The sequence below is a fragment of the Aricia agestis genome, chromosome 4, assembly GCF_905147365.1.
Source record: "Aricia agestis chromosome 4, ilAriAges1.1, whole genome shotgun sequence".
Classification (NCBI taxonomy): Eukaryota; Metazoa; Arthropoda; class Insecta; order Lepidoptera; family Lycaenidae; genus Aricia; species Aricia agestis.
Window position 1 is genome coordinate 19,563,607 of NC_056409.1, and position 15,762 is coordinate 19,579,368.

Sequence of the window (15,762 nt, forward strand, 5' to 3'; positions counted from 1 at the left end):
TGGATTTGAATTTTTTACAAAAGCAAAATAAATAGTTAAAAAACTCATTAAATGACGGCGCGGCGCGTAGATTGTATGTTAAATGATTAAGTCTTCTCTAAAATGTACGACTAACTAAAAGTAAAAATAAATGATGAGATGAATAATTAATTGTTCTTGTGTCTATAATCTATATTTACAGGTTGTAACATAAGTGATAATACTTTAGTTAGGGTATACATTATGTGTCCCTTGTATAAAGTTCACTCTGAAAAGAGCAGGGCTGAAAGACCAAAAAAATTTTTTTTGTGATTTGCGCGCCCTGGCGTATAGAGTTTCCCCATACAAAAGTGAAAAAAAAATCTCTTTCAGCGCTACCACTTTCACAGTAAACTCTAATACACGGGACTCATACACAGTACACACCCTAAAGTATTATCACTGAGTACCCTATATACTTACTAAGTAATATTATTAAGTTAAAGTGTTTGTGTGTTTGAAAGTGCTAATCTCAGGAACCGCTTGTTCGATTTGAAAAAATATTTTTGTGTTGGATAGGCCATTTATTGAGGAAGGCTTTAAGCTAATAAATAACGCCGTTTTATTGTATTTTCCTGAATATTCATGTTATGATTGAATTTACGTTTAGTTGAAAATACGAACTCTAAATGCCTAATATCTCGGCTCCGATATAGTTTAGCTATATGTCCCCCATAATAAAGTTTACTCCCCTTGATATGTTCTTTCATAATATGCCGGTTTGGTGAGTGGCCGCGAGATTTGAAAATGACGCCAATATTACCCAAACCCCTTTATGCTCTTTCTCATTTTAGAATTTTGTGTTATCCAATTTTTTTTTGTTATTGTGGTTCCATTTTTCCAAAAAAATACAAGTTGAATCATACTCATATACATAAGATACCTACGTTAAATCTATAGTCTATACATCTGCGCAACGAGATAGTACACCACATTAAAATGCACCTATCGTATAAGCGTATATGTCACATGCGCCGGCGCATACCCGCGCTGTCGCGAGGTCGCGCCGAGCCGCGCACGCCGCCGCACCGTGACGACATCACACGCGCCCGCGACGACCGACACCCCCCCCCCCCTCCCCCCTTTCCCCCTGAGAGGGGAACCCGCCCCCCCCCCTGCCCCCCACGCATTCACTCACCGCGCGACTCGCGGTGTGCCGTGTGAGTTGTGACTTGTGACATACAATACGGTAGGTATACTCGAATCACGAGTATAGACTAAACATAGTACGCGGTGAACTACCGACGACCTGTAGTAAAAACAACACACATCAAAACAAAACTATCGTACAGTTTTGTTTTGACCGAGAGATAGAGTAGAGACAAGCGTTTCATTTTGCAATCGAGTTAAATTGCGTCGAACCACTTGACCACTTCGTAACTTTTTTAAGCTGGATAAGCACTTTTGTCCATTACTGTACAAGAATCAATTTAAAATGTCACGAGAAAGTCAAAGTCTTTCAAAGTCAGCACTTTTATTCAGCACAAATTAAAAAAAAAGTCAATGTCACTTAATTCACATTTTCTTTTTGATTGTACAAGCTGAATATGTTATTACCGTGACTCTAACAGCAATCAGTAATTGATTAAACGGCTTATTAGAAGAACGCACACCTGCCGCCGCACGAGACCGTAACAATATCGAACCTAAACGGGTTCATAATTAGTATCATTAATCATTATAATGAGACAACACCAGTCGAACTTGTATTGTAGAGCTTGAGAGTTGAGAGTTGAAACTTGAGAGTTACAGAATCAACCAACAAATATATTTTGATCATACAGAAAATTGAGAAAAAATGAACTGCCACCGAGGTGTAGAGTCTTTCTTGTGTAATTAATTAATTATACTAAACAGGTTTCATTCTATAATATTATGGATGATTTTACATTTTTAACTTCATAATCATTAGTCAACTCAGGTACCTAACAAAGGTTTCATTCTCCTTTAAACTTTAATGTACTTAACATGTTTTGGGCCAAAAATATTATATTATTTTAGACTCTACATTTCTATATTTTTTCTCTGCAGGACGATATTATATCGTCGGAAAGTAAAATCAAAAATGGTATCAATTTTCATACACTCGAGGTAAAAAATACCAGATAAATGGAGTTTATCTTAAAATCTTTAGGAAATAAAGCTAAGTAAACATTAAGAGCTCCCAGTCGGCCGACAGTTTGACTAAATCGGTACTTAGTACTGTATCAAACATCATAATATCGGCTGATATTAAATCGTTTATTGTGCGTACCACATCTTCAACTAAACCAAACTTAAACGCAAACTTTTTGTGTTCAAGGTACAGCTAAAAAAATGAAAATTTTTGGAGGTACACCACAAATTAATCAGCGTGTACGGGAGGTACTCTGATCCCAATTCTTATTCCTTTCATGTATCGTCCTGAGATGTTGCCCTTTTTGGTTCTTATAAACTGGGAATATGTAGGTAAAATGTCATTTTTTGTGGCACACCAACTACTGGCCACCGCACGGTACACCAGTGTGCAACGGCACACCTTTTGCAAAACACTGAAGTCTGAACTAAACCATCGGCCGACTATAAAAAGTCTACAGTATTGCGGGTGCACTCTCTCTCTCTCTAGCGCGGCCATCGGTGACATGGCGCCTGCCGGCAATTAGTGAAATGGCGGTCGCTCGCGGCGGCATCAGCCAGCCTATTAATAGGCCGGTAATCAATATGCGCCTCGCGATCTCGCCGCCGACGTGCCACTTCCTCACACCCGCGGGAACCTACACAATTGGCTTTTACAGTCTCACTATTGGGGGCTTCTTATGCTATTACTTTAGGAAAGCCAGATATAGTTTAAAAATATATTTTAAGTCCAACATAGTTTAACCACTAAAATTCTTCAAACAAGTGTTTTATTACGTCAACAAACAAGTGAAAGAGTTAAAAGTCTATCAATAGGCGTATTCCAAAAAGCGACAACATTATTAAACTAGCTAAAATCCGAGCTTTGTGAGGGCTCGCGTCGTCAGTCGTCACTCGTCATACCTAGTTAAGGTATGACGAGTGACGACTGACGATAACACATCTACATATAAATTTAAATTACTATGTTAAAGCACAAATCAATAGGCGTGACAGTTTATCCGTAAAGTGTATTCCAAAATGTAAACATTGTGGATATATCTATATATATTCGCTTTCGGGTTCGCTTCGCTCGCCCTGATTACCAAAATTCAGAAATAAATAACAATTATGATGCACTAATGTTATGTATGCTACTTTCACAGTGAACTCTCTACAAGGACTTTTTTTTCTGTACAAGGAACGCATACACACCCTAAAGTATTATCACTTAGTTTTGTTGCACCCTGTATACGATCAAATCTTACATATTTTGTGTTTTGAGTACCTCATCTATAGTATCTAGCCTCTAGGAATGTAAATACGCAATACGCAATAGGTCCCCGCGTCGACCCCGCGCGCGCCGCGGTCCGCGTCGTTAGCGCAACCGGCTTTCACCGAGCGTCGCCGTCGCGTCGGCCGTAGTAATGGAGTCGCCGTGAAATACGACCGGCCGGTGCTAGCCGTGGATCATTCGATGAGCTGAACGACTAACGGACACGATCGTCACTAGTGGCTCTTGCGGAAGACCGGCGCTGAATATGCCTCTGGGTGTATAGTCTGTCAAGAAAGTGAAGAAATTAAAAAGTGGCAACATCGTAGTGTCATCCCTTTAATTTCTTCACTTTCTTGACGGACTATACCAGCACATGCCGAGCATGAGCCAATTTGCGGCTGGTAATGAGTAATGACATAGCAAACAGAGTTCCAATGTCTAAACTCGCGAATATATTTAAAATCAATAGCGAATATATTATATACTTAGGCAATAACCTGCCGTTGTATCCACTACTTACTACTAGAGCTACGCTGTTATAGACTGTAGATAATATTTGGACGAGGAAAATATTAGTGCAGCATTACAAGTATTAGTGCCGAAGAAGGATTAACCAGCAGAGTTGTTAGTATTCTCATAAAATAAAGTACATTAAGCTATCCTTGCTAATCGTTTATCTCCAATGCCTGTATACTCGGTTTTGATGCATGTCAGCATGCATCTTCGCCATTTTAACATAATCAATACCCAACACTACCAACAATAATATGTAAAAAGCGTCCACAAATGAAGTAATACGGTCTCCCGAACCCGCTGCAAATGACGCGGAACGGACCCGCGTCTACCTGACGGACGGACGCGGGAGAAAGCGGGGCCATGGCGGACCCTTGGTGTACCCCACGGTTTATTACACTATTGTTTGAATACATCAAAGGACCTACAATCAGTTGGTCATAATTCAATGACGACATAGTTCGAATTTAGAACAACTGGTGCAATTAACAAAATATAATCCCCTAAAAGCGCATTTACTTGGTAAATACTTAATTACAATTTTGAGATTATTCAACTTATAATCTTAAATACTGTAACGTTTTTTACCAAGAGTCCCAATTTCCAACTTGCGCCTCGGTCAGCTGTATTTCAAATAGTAACCAGTAATCACTAGCATAGGCACTTATTAAAGCTTATTAAGCTTTTCAGTATAAAACATCTCACACAATTATTATGTCTTTAAGTAATTCTTTTAACTAGAATGATACACACACAGAGGGATATATTAGTAAGTAGGTAAGCCAATTCGCTTAGAAACTAGCTACTCTATGAAGTATATCATAATAATAGAGTCAGGCTGCACCGCTGCACGTACTCAAATCACAGCCACTTTTTGTTGAAAATAAAAAAAATCCAATCAGCCGCTATTGGCTTCTTGGAATTCGCTAGTTCGAATTTGGAACGGCGTAAAAAGGCGCGCTGTCGCCGGTCATTATGGCGGACCGGCGCGGCGCCGCGGCTCCATAGATGTGCGGCCGCGGGCGCTTCCTTACAATTTTTTGCGCTGTAATAAGACCGCGAGCGGCAGGTAGGCGACGCAGGCCGCGCACATGTCTTATTTTTATCTCGAAGTCGCTTTCCGTTGTACACATAAATAACCCTTGCTGGAATTGTAAGGGCGCTGTTTGTTGGACAGCAGCTGCAGTGTATGGTTTTTCATAACTTCCATAGAGAAAGAACAAATTATTGTCGTAACTCTGAACCACAAGTCAAAGTGACCTTTGCCATAATATGACGCCTTTGACTCAGCTTGCACATAGAGTTTTACGTGCACTACATTCCAAACATTATACTGAATTATTGTAATGTAACATAACCGATTAATTAATGTAAACACGAGTTATGACTTATGAGACATTTTATTTTACTATTTTAACGCAAATTAATATAAGCTAGTGACGATAGTGATGTACGCGGGGAGATTAGATCAATGCTCAATGAACCCGGATGATAAGCGTGGCTATTGCAATACTTGAATGATAACGAGGCTGCGCGGACGCAGGTGTGACGCAAATATGGAGACGAGTATCATTTATCATTATAAGATGGCGGTTATTCGCTTCTGTGGAAAAAGTTTTACGAAATAACTGTAAAGATGAATAAATTATATTATCAGATAGCTATCGTGTGTACCTATTTATACCTTACCCTTTGATTGCCACGTAAAAGTTTTATTGTATGTATCTTGAAAAACGCAACGGCTCCAACGATTTTCATGGCATTTGGTATATTTGGGTTTTCGGGGGCGACACATCGATCTAGCTAGGAATCATTTTTAGAAAATGTCATTTTATTCGTTTTTTATCGAATACCGAGCAAAGCTCGGTCAAATAGCTAGTTATAATAATATGACGATCTCGGATCTATACATGTTAACGAAATTGATTAACTTAATAAATCAAGTTGACCCAACGCGCTTTTAACTTCTTTGCTTATAATATAGCTCACGGGGAAAAACCTAGAGCCTGTCAACCAGTGTTGCCAGACGTCCCGATTTTGGCGGGACGTCCCGATTTTTCCATCAAAATTAAATGTCCCGCGAGGGACAGGCTCAGTCCCGCTTTTCGGAGAAAGCCCGAAAGTACGCGCAGCGTGCTGAGAAAGAAAGGGGCGTAATGCAGATAATAATAATAATAATAGCTCCCACACCGGTTTCGGTGACGGTGGCCGGTTTCATTGAAACCAGGCCAGCTACGCAGGAGTAATTTTATAGTGCCCAAGTGTGTGCGCAGTACACAAGAGCACTCTCTATTCCTTTACTCTCATAACCAAGTGGGACGGACGACCGACACGACTGGCGAGAGATCAGGCGCAGGACCGACTTTTTACATGCCCATCCGACGCATGGATCATCTTACTTGTCAGACAATCAGTTGATCAGCCTGCATTGTCCTAACCAAACTTGGGAATAACATGTTTCCAACGCGGGAATCGAACCCACGACCTCCGAGTCAAGAGCCGCGCTCTATACCACTAGACCACGGAGGCGTTATGCAGATAAGAGTGTGGGAGGTAGGGGGGTGGATTTTATGTGGCTACTTTAGCTGTGTATTGTCACGTTAATTTTAACTCAAATAAAAAGATAAAAAATCAATAAACTTTTGATTTTATACCTTTCTTTACTTTGTCCCGCTTTTGACTGAAAAATCCCGCTGTTTCATTAAAAAAGTTCAAAAGTCCCGACTTGGCTCAAAAAAAATCTGGCAACGCTGCTGTCAACACTTCTAGGAACTTCATAGAATCTTCCAAACTTTCACATACAATAAAACAACCGAACCGCCATTGACGGGACCAATGCACCCTGATTCCCGGTATTGTTCTAGTTCATTATCATGACAATCCTGTAGTTCATCCGTAACCCTTCCGCACTTCCCACGGGTATCCCATCTATAGACCGGAGACTTCCAAAATGGGTTGCATCGTACATGGTGTAGAACCTGGGGGTTCCGCCAAAATCATTTTATATAGCTATAGCGCTATTCTTGCTATAGCGCCGGCACACAATATATTGAATTAGCGTAAAATATGATAGAAATGATCAGCAATAATAATGAACTCGATATAAACGTGAAACAGAGATCAAAAGAACAGATTTTTGGAGTTTACACAAAAACACGTTTTACGTTGGTTTGACATTGCCAGGTTTGAGTTTCGACGCTAATTAAAATTATATAGAAACTGAACCCAATCCGTTTCAAAGCAATATTAACGTTGATATAAAAAAGTAAAATCGAAATACTGGACTATCGCACAGTTACAATACAGCCCCACCTCCTGCTTGCGTTTTTTGAGGTACCCCAAGACTTTGGGGTACCTTAGCTTTAAAGTTTAGGAGCCTCTGCCCTAGACAATGTACCATTACCTGTTGTAACCGAATACGGGCAACCAAGTTCCGCGTTCGTTTTTTCGCGTTTCTCGTTTTCGACCGGGTCAACGACATTCACCTTGTAAACAACTAATAGCCACATTATATGGTCACAAACATAACACGTACTTTATTATAATTAAGATGTTGACTGTGACTCTATAGAAGAAAACATACTTATAACGATAATGATGCTATAGCAATTCCTTCTATAGACGACTACGAAAATTCTATCGCCTATATTACTAGTAACAAAACTTGATAGTTGACACTCCATGAATCATGATGCAGGAGAAAACATACAGAGGCACAATACAAAATGATGCCAATTAATAGTCTCCCAAAGTACCTAATTGTTGTTATACTTCCTAATCTCTAGATTCGGGTACAATGGGTACAAGTACTCTTACAAACGTAATCAAAATCGGACAAATGCTTTCAAAAACTTTTTAAGTAATAACAAATTCCTGTTTACAACATTAGTTCAAATATATCACTAGTAAGAGTCCCCATGGGCACGGGGGCAGGTGTTTATGAGCAATTTGTCACGAGTAACCCACATTTTGTTCGCAGTTTTTAAAGTTCCGTAACTGATCATAATATTGATAATTGACGAGAAATTTCGCAAGCCATCTGCCTATATTGACCTAAAAGAGTGAATACAGATAGATAAATAAATATCTATAGACGAACATACAAGTCATCCTCCACCCTTTTTTTGGAAATGTTGCCCCTAACTTTTTTCAACATTGCCTAGAAAGTGCTTCGTCTTTTCCGATATCCTTTATGGACTCAGACTATCTCCATGCCATGAGAAATCGCCATAACAAAATCACTGCATGAGAGCCCGATCTCATGCAGTTGTCTTAATAAGGCTCACGAATAACGCTGAGCTTTTCATGGTTCGAGCTTTTCAAAAAGCGCGTGAGCTTTTGCCTCAAAGACAAACGACGCTAGCTTGAACGACACCTTGATAGACACCTCGCTCCCCTCCGAGTTGTGGCCCGCGGCAGGAGGGCTGTCAGGAGGGCGATAGTTTACCTAACCTAAGTATAGATATAGTACATGTAATTTCTATGTGTTACATAGGGTGAATTTGAAATTCGAATATAGCTGAAGGAATTTAGTTGTATTTTGGTATGGGACAGGTTGCGGTGTAATTTATTTAGTTTCACACAAGATAATACCCATTGAAAATAGGTCCCTTATTACATATTACATATTCTGAATTCTGTAAAGTAAGTATAAAGTTTTCATAAAATAAGTGCGAAAAACAAATGCAGCTCTTGTATTTTAGTGCGAGAAACAATTCATTTGTGATTCGTAGAAGAACCGAGCAATAATTAGGTACTATGTATAAAATATACAAGTAACTTTAACTCTGTTCGAATCTTATGACTCTGACCGCATTTTAATTAAAGGTACCAACAAATATTTAGAACCTAAAAAACAAAACCTATACAATATTCGGATTTCTGCGTAAGTTGTGAACAACATTTAGTATAGGAGAAGGTGGGCTACCCCCACTTTGTTTATCAAGCATTATGTGAAAAATGTAGGAGTCAGAAACCTAAAAAATACAGGGACTTCTTATTCATTTGTTTAAATTAAACATGTCTTAAATTAGGGAATAAATAAAACTCGTGCAGGATAATCGAAAGTTTTAATTATTCTTAATCAATCACATTTGGTATTTTGAGATCAAGGGGATGTCACGTTAAATGTATTGCACACGTGAAACTTAACGGCGAAAACTACAAATATAATAGTCACCTTTGGAGCCTCCACAGTCTACATAGCCCATTAGTCAAAAAGTTGAGACTGTACCCATGGCTCTACAACTATCGAAATGAAATCACACACAATTAAAAGTTTCACCGGTCGCAAGTTTATACTCGATCAAATAAAAATCGAACTTGACAGCCTCTGTTGAATTTGTATGGTGCTAAATTAGTAGCATGCCGCGAGCATCCCGTTCCACCAAAATTATACTGGATAGCGTTGTTAAAACATTAAAATATTGAAGGGGGGCATTAAATATGCTGGGGCCAAATTACCACCTTTTCCCTGTAGTAGTAATCTGTAGTTGATACTTTTTACATAAAACAAAGATATGAAATCCGCTCAAACAAGCAGGACCGTTTAACGAGGCACATAAAACATTATCTCATCATCTAGACAGCTGAAATTTTAATAGGCCAACCCTCGGCCGGACTTAGCCGGGGCTGCGGGCGGTCTCCCAGGCCCGCAACTTTCAGAGCTTAGCTGTACACTTTGCGTTTATCATCATCACATATTATGATATACTAGATGTCCCGCGCGGCTTCGCCCGCGTACTTTAGGAATTTTACGGAAACCGTACATTTTCCCATTAAATATATCTTATGTTTCTACTCCCTTCACTTGGTGTACTCTATATCTGTGTCAAATATTGCCATAAAAATTGCTCCAGTAGTTCGTAATTTCTAATATTTCCCCCGTTTTTCCCACATTTTCCTGAGTTTCTTCGGTCATATTAGTCTTAGCGTGATAATAATATATAGTCTATAGTCTTACTCGGTAAATTAGCTATCTAACACTGAAATAAGTTTTTAAATCGGACCAGTAGTTCCTGAGATTAGCGCGTTCAAGCAAACATACTCTTCAGGTTTATAATATTAAGTATAGATTTTTTTCAATTATCGCTTGACAAACTCGAGTCTCGATCTAAAAGACTATGAAAAGTACCAATAACAGGGTCATTATAGGCTCATAAGTCATAATCATGGGACGATGTATGGTATAATATGGTAGTGATGATGATGATGATGATGAATGTAATTTGCATAGTAGCATATGCTTTCCGTTCTTAAAACAACGCCGAAACTCCCAAACTTGTATCTATAAAGAATCAGGAGTTCTCTCAGCACCTTCCGAACCACGGTATACCAGGTATACCTCGGTGCAAAATCTTACTTGTTGGTAGCAAATGCTTAGAATACTTCTCACGAAACCGAAGTCACCACATGTTTCCATATAAATTTTGCCTTTTTTATAAATTTTTCCTTAATCGGATCACCACTTTTATGAATATAATACCAAATTGGGATGATACCCTATATACCAAAAGAAAAATTTTGAAAATCGGTTAACAAACGGCAGAGTAATCGTTGAACATAAGAAAACGAACATAACACCTCCCCCATTTTGAAAGTCGGTTAAAATTGTAGCCTATGTGTTATTCTGATGTATAAGCTATATTATTGTAAAGTTTCATTAAAACCCGTTCAGTAGTTTTTGCGTGAAAGAGTAACAAATATCCATACATCCATACATCCAAACAAACTTTCGCCTTTATAATATTAGTAGGATAGGATGTAGTTAGTTTATCCATACGAATATTATAAATGCGAAAGTGTGTCTGTCTGTTACCTCTTTACGCCCAAACCACTGAAGCGATTTTGCTGAAGTATGGGAGATAGTTTGAGTCCTGGGAAAATGTACGGTTCCCGAGCGATATACGAATTTTGGCGCAACGGAGTTTCGGGCGTCATCTAGCATGCAACATAAAAGACTTAAAAATCAATTTAGTTTTAAATCTGTATTATTCATTATGCAACAATAAGAGAATCTGATAAAACCGATGTCTCATTTACATTGATATAATAATGTTGCAGATCACTAGATTCCGAAGATGTAAATAAACACTACCAGCTGTTTGTAGTAAGCAAGTTTCAATGGATTCTGTATCAATGAAAATCCTCACTGATTCCTAGTTGCACGAGTCATCCTCATCAGCAATATACCGTAGTGCAAAGTTCAAATTTTGAATATCACCAGCCGGAAAAGCCATAATATGCACAAAAGTGGGCAAACAAAAGGAGTCTGACAGACAGGTGATTCCTTGGTCGTGAGCCACGCGAACATTTACATACGCACGACGCTCGCGAAATCTCCTCCCCCCCCCCTGCCTTCCCCCCTAGTACTGTTTTCCGCGCTCTACATAGAGGTATTAATGATGACGCTTCCAGTCTCCAGTTGGTTCAAAAATGGTCGCTTTGAGATGAACTTGCGTTAGTTTTGGCTAAAGTTGGTCCTGCAGTTTTCTCTAGAATGACATTCTGCTAATTTCTCAAATAGGAGAATAATAATCAATAATTAGAAAATGGAAGTTACTGTGGACTGTGGACTGTCGAGCAACTTCTTTCAATAGATTTACATTTATCCAGCTGGTAATCATCGTGAAAACATTCTAGAATCACTAGATAACTTTTCAAAGCAGTGAAGTAGGTAGGTCCACAATTAGGAAGATTTTTTATTATCTTAAAAAACATTCTTTCCAACTTGCCGCGATGAACAAACAAATGCATAAACCCCAAAAAGACAATAGGGATGATTCATAATCACTAGCATTTTAGCAGGCAGCGGGCAATAAAGGCTCTTCCAGGGAGCAGCCAGCGGTGCCGCTAACCGCTCATTACCGCATCTACATACCGTGGAGTATTGTCCTTTTGAAAGCACCTTTATTCCCCCTATAAAAGGATCATTCTCGTAGATTCTCGAAGGTATAATAAATCTGAACAGGTCTCTAACCGTACAGAGTTGTTTTACCTGCCACAAGACGTTTATTCCTACGACATAAGGATCATTCCTGTTGATCCTTGAAGGTATTAAAAGTCTCTCTACCTGCGCGGCGCGGCGCAATTACCGGCAAGTTTTTTTTTCGCGACCCATCGCGTACCGCGTCGTTCCGCGTATTATGTCGCGGGCCGACGCGCCGCGCCGTTTCAAAGCAATCATACGGTACCACTTCTAAATAGATGGACTGGGCACACCTCTAAAATTAATGTTTCTTTATCGTTTTAGACCGACAAGTAAGATAGTGAAACTTTCGTAAAGTAACAACCAAATTACTTTGAGGTGGTTAGGTACCAAGGGTCATCGGTACCGGTAACCAAAAGGTACACATCGAACTGACAGACTTGCCGCGGTGTCGACCGCTACCTATTTCAATAGTAAAACCCTTCGCCTTCACGATGCAATATGAAATGAATGACTTTAACATTTGCATAACCCTGTGCCCTTGCAAAAACACTCAAAATTATCCGCAAATCAAAGTGATGGACTCAAGGTTACATCGGCGCCAATACTTTATAATATGTATAAATCCCGGATCTACCTGTAGTCAACCAGGCCCCTTGACAACCTGCGCACGAGGAAAACCCACGCAAACTCCGAGCCGCGAGCCGCGACCGAACGATGACGTAGCTTAAAAAAAGTTGCGTAATCAATCACCACTGGTACTTAATACCAGGCGCGGTCCGAGGGGGGGGGGGGGGGGGGGGGGGGGGGGTCACAGGTCAAAATCTAAGTTCAAATTAAAACTCAAAATCTTACCAAATAATAAAAGGAAATTTCTAGCTATCCCCTAACCACCACTGCGTCCTTAGACCTTAGATAGCTGTCAACCCAGAACCGTCCGAGGGCGCAGATAAAAAAAATATATTAGTGTAGTGACTAGTGAGTGACCCCCCCCCCCCCCCCCCCCCCCAAATTTCAGGCTGCGACCGCGCCTGCTTAATACCGATCATTTAGACCTTTAGCTGGTAGGTATACGGCACCAGCTAAATCTTTTTGGTCAGTTCAAATCGAAACACAACAAGACGCGCCTTAAGCTTCTTAGGGCCTTACCACGAAGTATCTTTGCGCTCCGATGATGCGCGTTTCTGATGCGCTAGTTTTCTGCGCCTTTTCATCGCGTTTTGGATAAAGCTTAAAACGTGTCGGCTTCCTACCGTTTGCTGAGCGTTCCACTTGCGTTGAACGCAAGATGATATTATATGAAAAACAGCGGGGCCAAAATGGTCACATTTAGCAATTCCTCTCAATCAATTCAGCAAATGAATTGTCAAAACTGTCAAACTGACAAAATTTGTACGAGTTACTAGACATGAATTATTGCAAGCAGACTTGTATTTTGCGATTTTAAAATATTAATCATATTATTATTTTCCAAAGCGACCATTTTAGACCCGCAGAATATCATTGGCATCAATATAAACGAGCGTAAAAAAACGTCGCGTCGTGTGGAAGGGCCCTTGCAGACGAACGGCACTTGCCAACGGCAGATACAACATACAACTGCAGCCGTCGACAAGTGCCGTTCGTCTGTAAGAAGCCTTAGCGATTTACTAGTTGAGTGATGAGTTGATGACCAAATTGGTCTTGGTCTTGTTTTTTTTTTTTTTGCAAGACCAAGGCTGCAAGACCATGAGCAGAACTGGTCATTTTAATTTTGTATCGTTATTTTGTATCGTCGTAACTTATTGCTGTAACTGACTTTTAGTTAAGATTTTCATGTAGGTAACTTAAAACCAAAATTATTTCTGGCTCTCCCATCAAGCGTAGGTGGTGGTGGTTATCTACCGTCACTGGACAAAGGTACAGGTCAGTCGCGGACGCGGCGCGGGACAGCTCAATGGATAACTGTACAAGGTAAAGCCCTTAACTGTACGTAGAGTCGCCGTGTGCGAGCGGTCAGTGTTGCATAACTCATAATATGTAAGCGTGAACACAGATGTAAAGCATGTGAAACACTTTTTATTAAACGAGCTTTTGCCCGCGACTTCGCTCGCGTTAAGAAGTATTATTATATACAAACTTTCATCCCCTATTTGAACCCCTTGGGGTTGGAATTTATCAAAATCCTTTCTTAGCGCATGCCTACGTCATAACATCTACCTGCATGCCAAATTTCAGCCCGATCCGTCCAGTGGTTTAGGCTGTGCATTGATAGATCACTATGTCAATCAGTCAGTCAGTCACCTTTGAGTTTTATATATGTCGTAGGATGATTTGATAAATCCGTGTTTTCGCGAAATCCCTAGAATTTTCGCGAAAATTCGATTTATCAAATCATCCTACGATGTCGTAGGATGATTTGATAAATCGAATTTTCGGATTTATCAAATCATCCTACGACATATATATAGACTAGCTGACCCGCACGGCTTCGTTCGTAATCATCATCCCCTTCTTGCTAGTCTTTGGTGAAAACGGGCATAAACAATCCTGTTCCCGCATGGTTTTCGCTAAAAAAGTATCCTATGTGATTCTGGTAAAATAGATATATTATGACGTATTTATTAAACATAATAACAGTATAAAAATGTGTAATTTGCGTACATACTTGATAGGGATCTGTGCTGTATGCATCTTTAAAACTTTACACAAAACTTTAAAACAAAAAAAGAAACTTTCTTATATTATTAATGATTTGTTAATAAATTGATATAATAGCCAAGCCAATAAACAGCCTGACTCTTTGTAAACTAAACTTCAAACTCGGCTATTTACTGCCGATACCCCAAACTTGTAACTTACGAGATATCAATTTGCATTTCAAAACAAGTTTCATTCAAACTTTATAAAAGTAGAACAAACAATTTCTCCGAAACTTCTGTACGGGTACAATTATTATGGGACTCGTGTAAAGGCCGGTACACACGTACATGCCTCGGGGCGGGTGAGCGCAGCGAGCGAGCCAAATAGGGTTGTCAACTACATATAATTAGTATTATACTGTTTTTCACAAAAAAAGACGCTCCGACTATTTTATATTTAATAAGTTTTGCGAGAAGCTCTTACGTATTTAAAATAATAAATAAATAAAATACTGTACTTAAACTTTCTAGAACACTGTTTAAAATACTTCAGACATGTGAATATACTATTTTCTTGTGAAAAAAGATATCTACCCTATTGCGTGCGAGGCGGCCGGCGGGTGAGCGCAGCGAGCGAACCAAACAATGGCGTATCGAAAGGGCGCGCATTGTCGCGTTCCGCGTACCGCGACCCTCCGGCGACGCACTTCGTTATCTTTGTAAAAACTAATTGAAAAGGAATTGTACTACCTGCCAGCGAGTTGCGATGACTCAGTCGCCTGTTTAACATTTGGAAAATGGAATTCTCTAATGAGGATTAGACGTTAAAGAATTTAACGAATTCCTAGACCTCGATGTGTTGCACGTATGCATATAATTCTCCATCACAAATAATATACAGTTTAATATACAGCAATCAGGTAACTGACTTTTTGAGCCTGCCCTGGTAGTATCTAATTATTGTATAAAGACTCATGTATTCGTTTACTAAAATAACTACAAATCTTTTACAACAATAATTAAGTTGGCATTTAAGCTGGTAATCTGTTCAATATTCTAATTTTAAGTAGCCTATACAGAAGTAATTCCTCCCTAACGAATCTACATAAATCAGGTGTACCTCGCGAAATGTATTTCGTAACGCGATCGATGCCCCGGCGATGGCCGCCATCGCCCGGCAGCCGCCGTAAATCTTTATCTTCGTAAAAACTAATTGAAAGGGACGCTTCCACCTTATCGTTACATTACATTGTACGTGCCTCGGCGACGCGCGGCCGCGGCGATAACGGTACATTTAAGACAATGAAGGTCTT

The 15,762-nt window shown here is 39.7% G+C and overlaps 1 protein-coding gene across 1 annotated transcript in view; it reads right to left on the minus strand.

Moving 5' to 3' along the window:
- Positions 1-15,762, minus strand: part of LOC121726504 (coiled-coil domain-containing protein lobo-like) — a 143,709-nt gene that overhangs the window by 113,431 nt on the left and 14,516 nt on the right. The window lies entirely within an intron of this gene.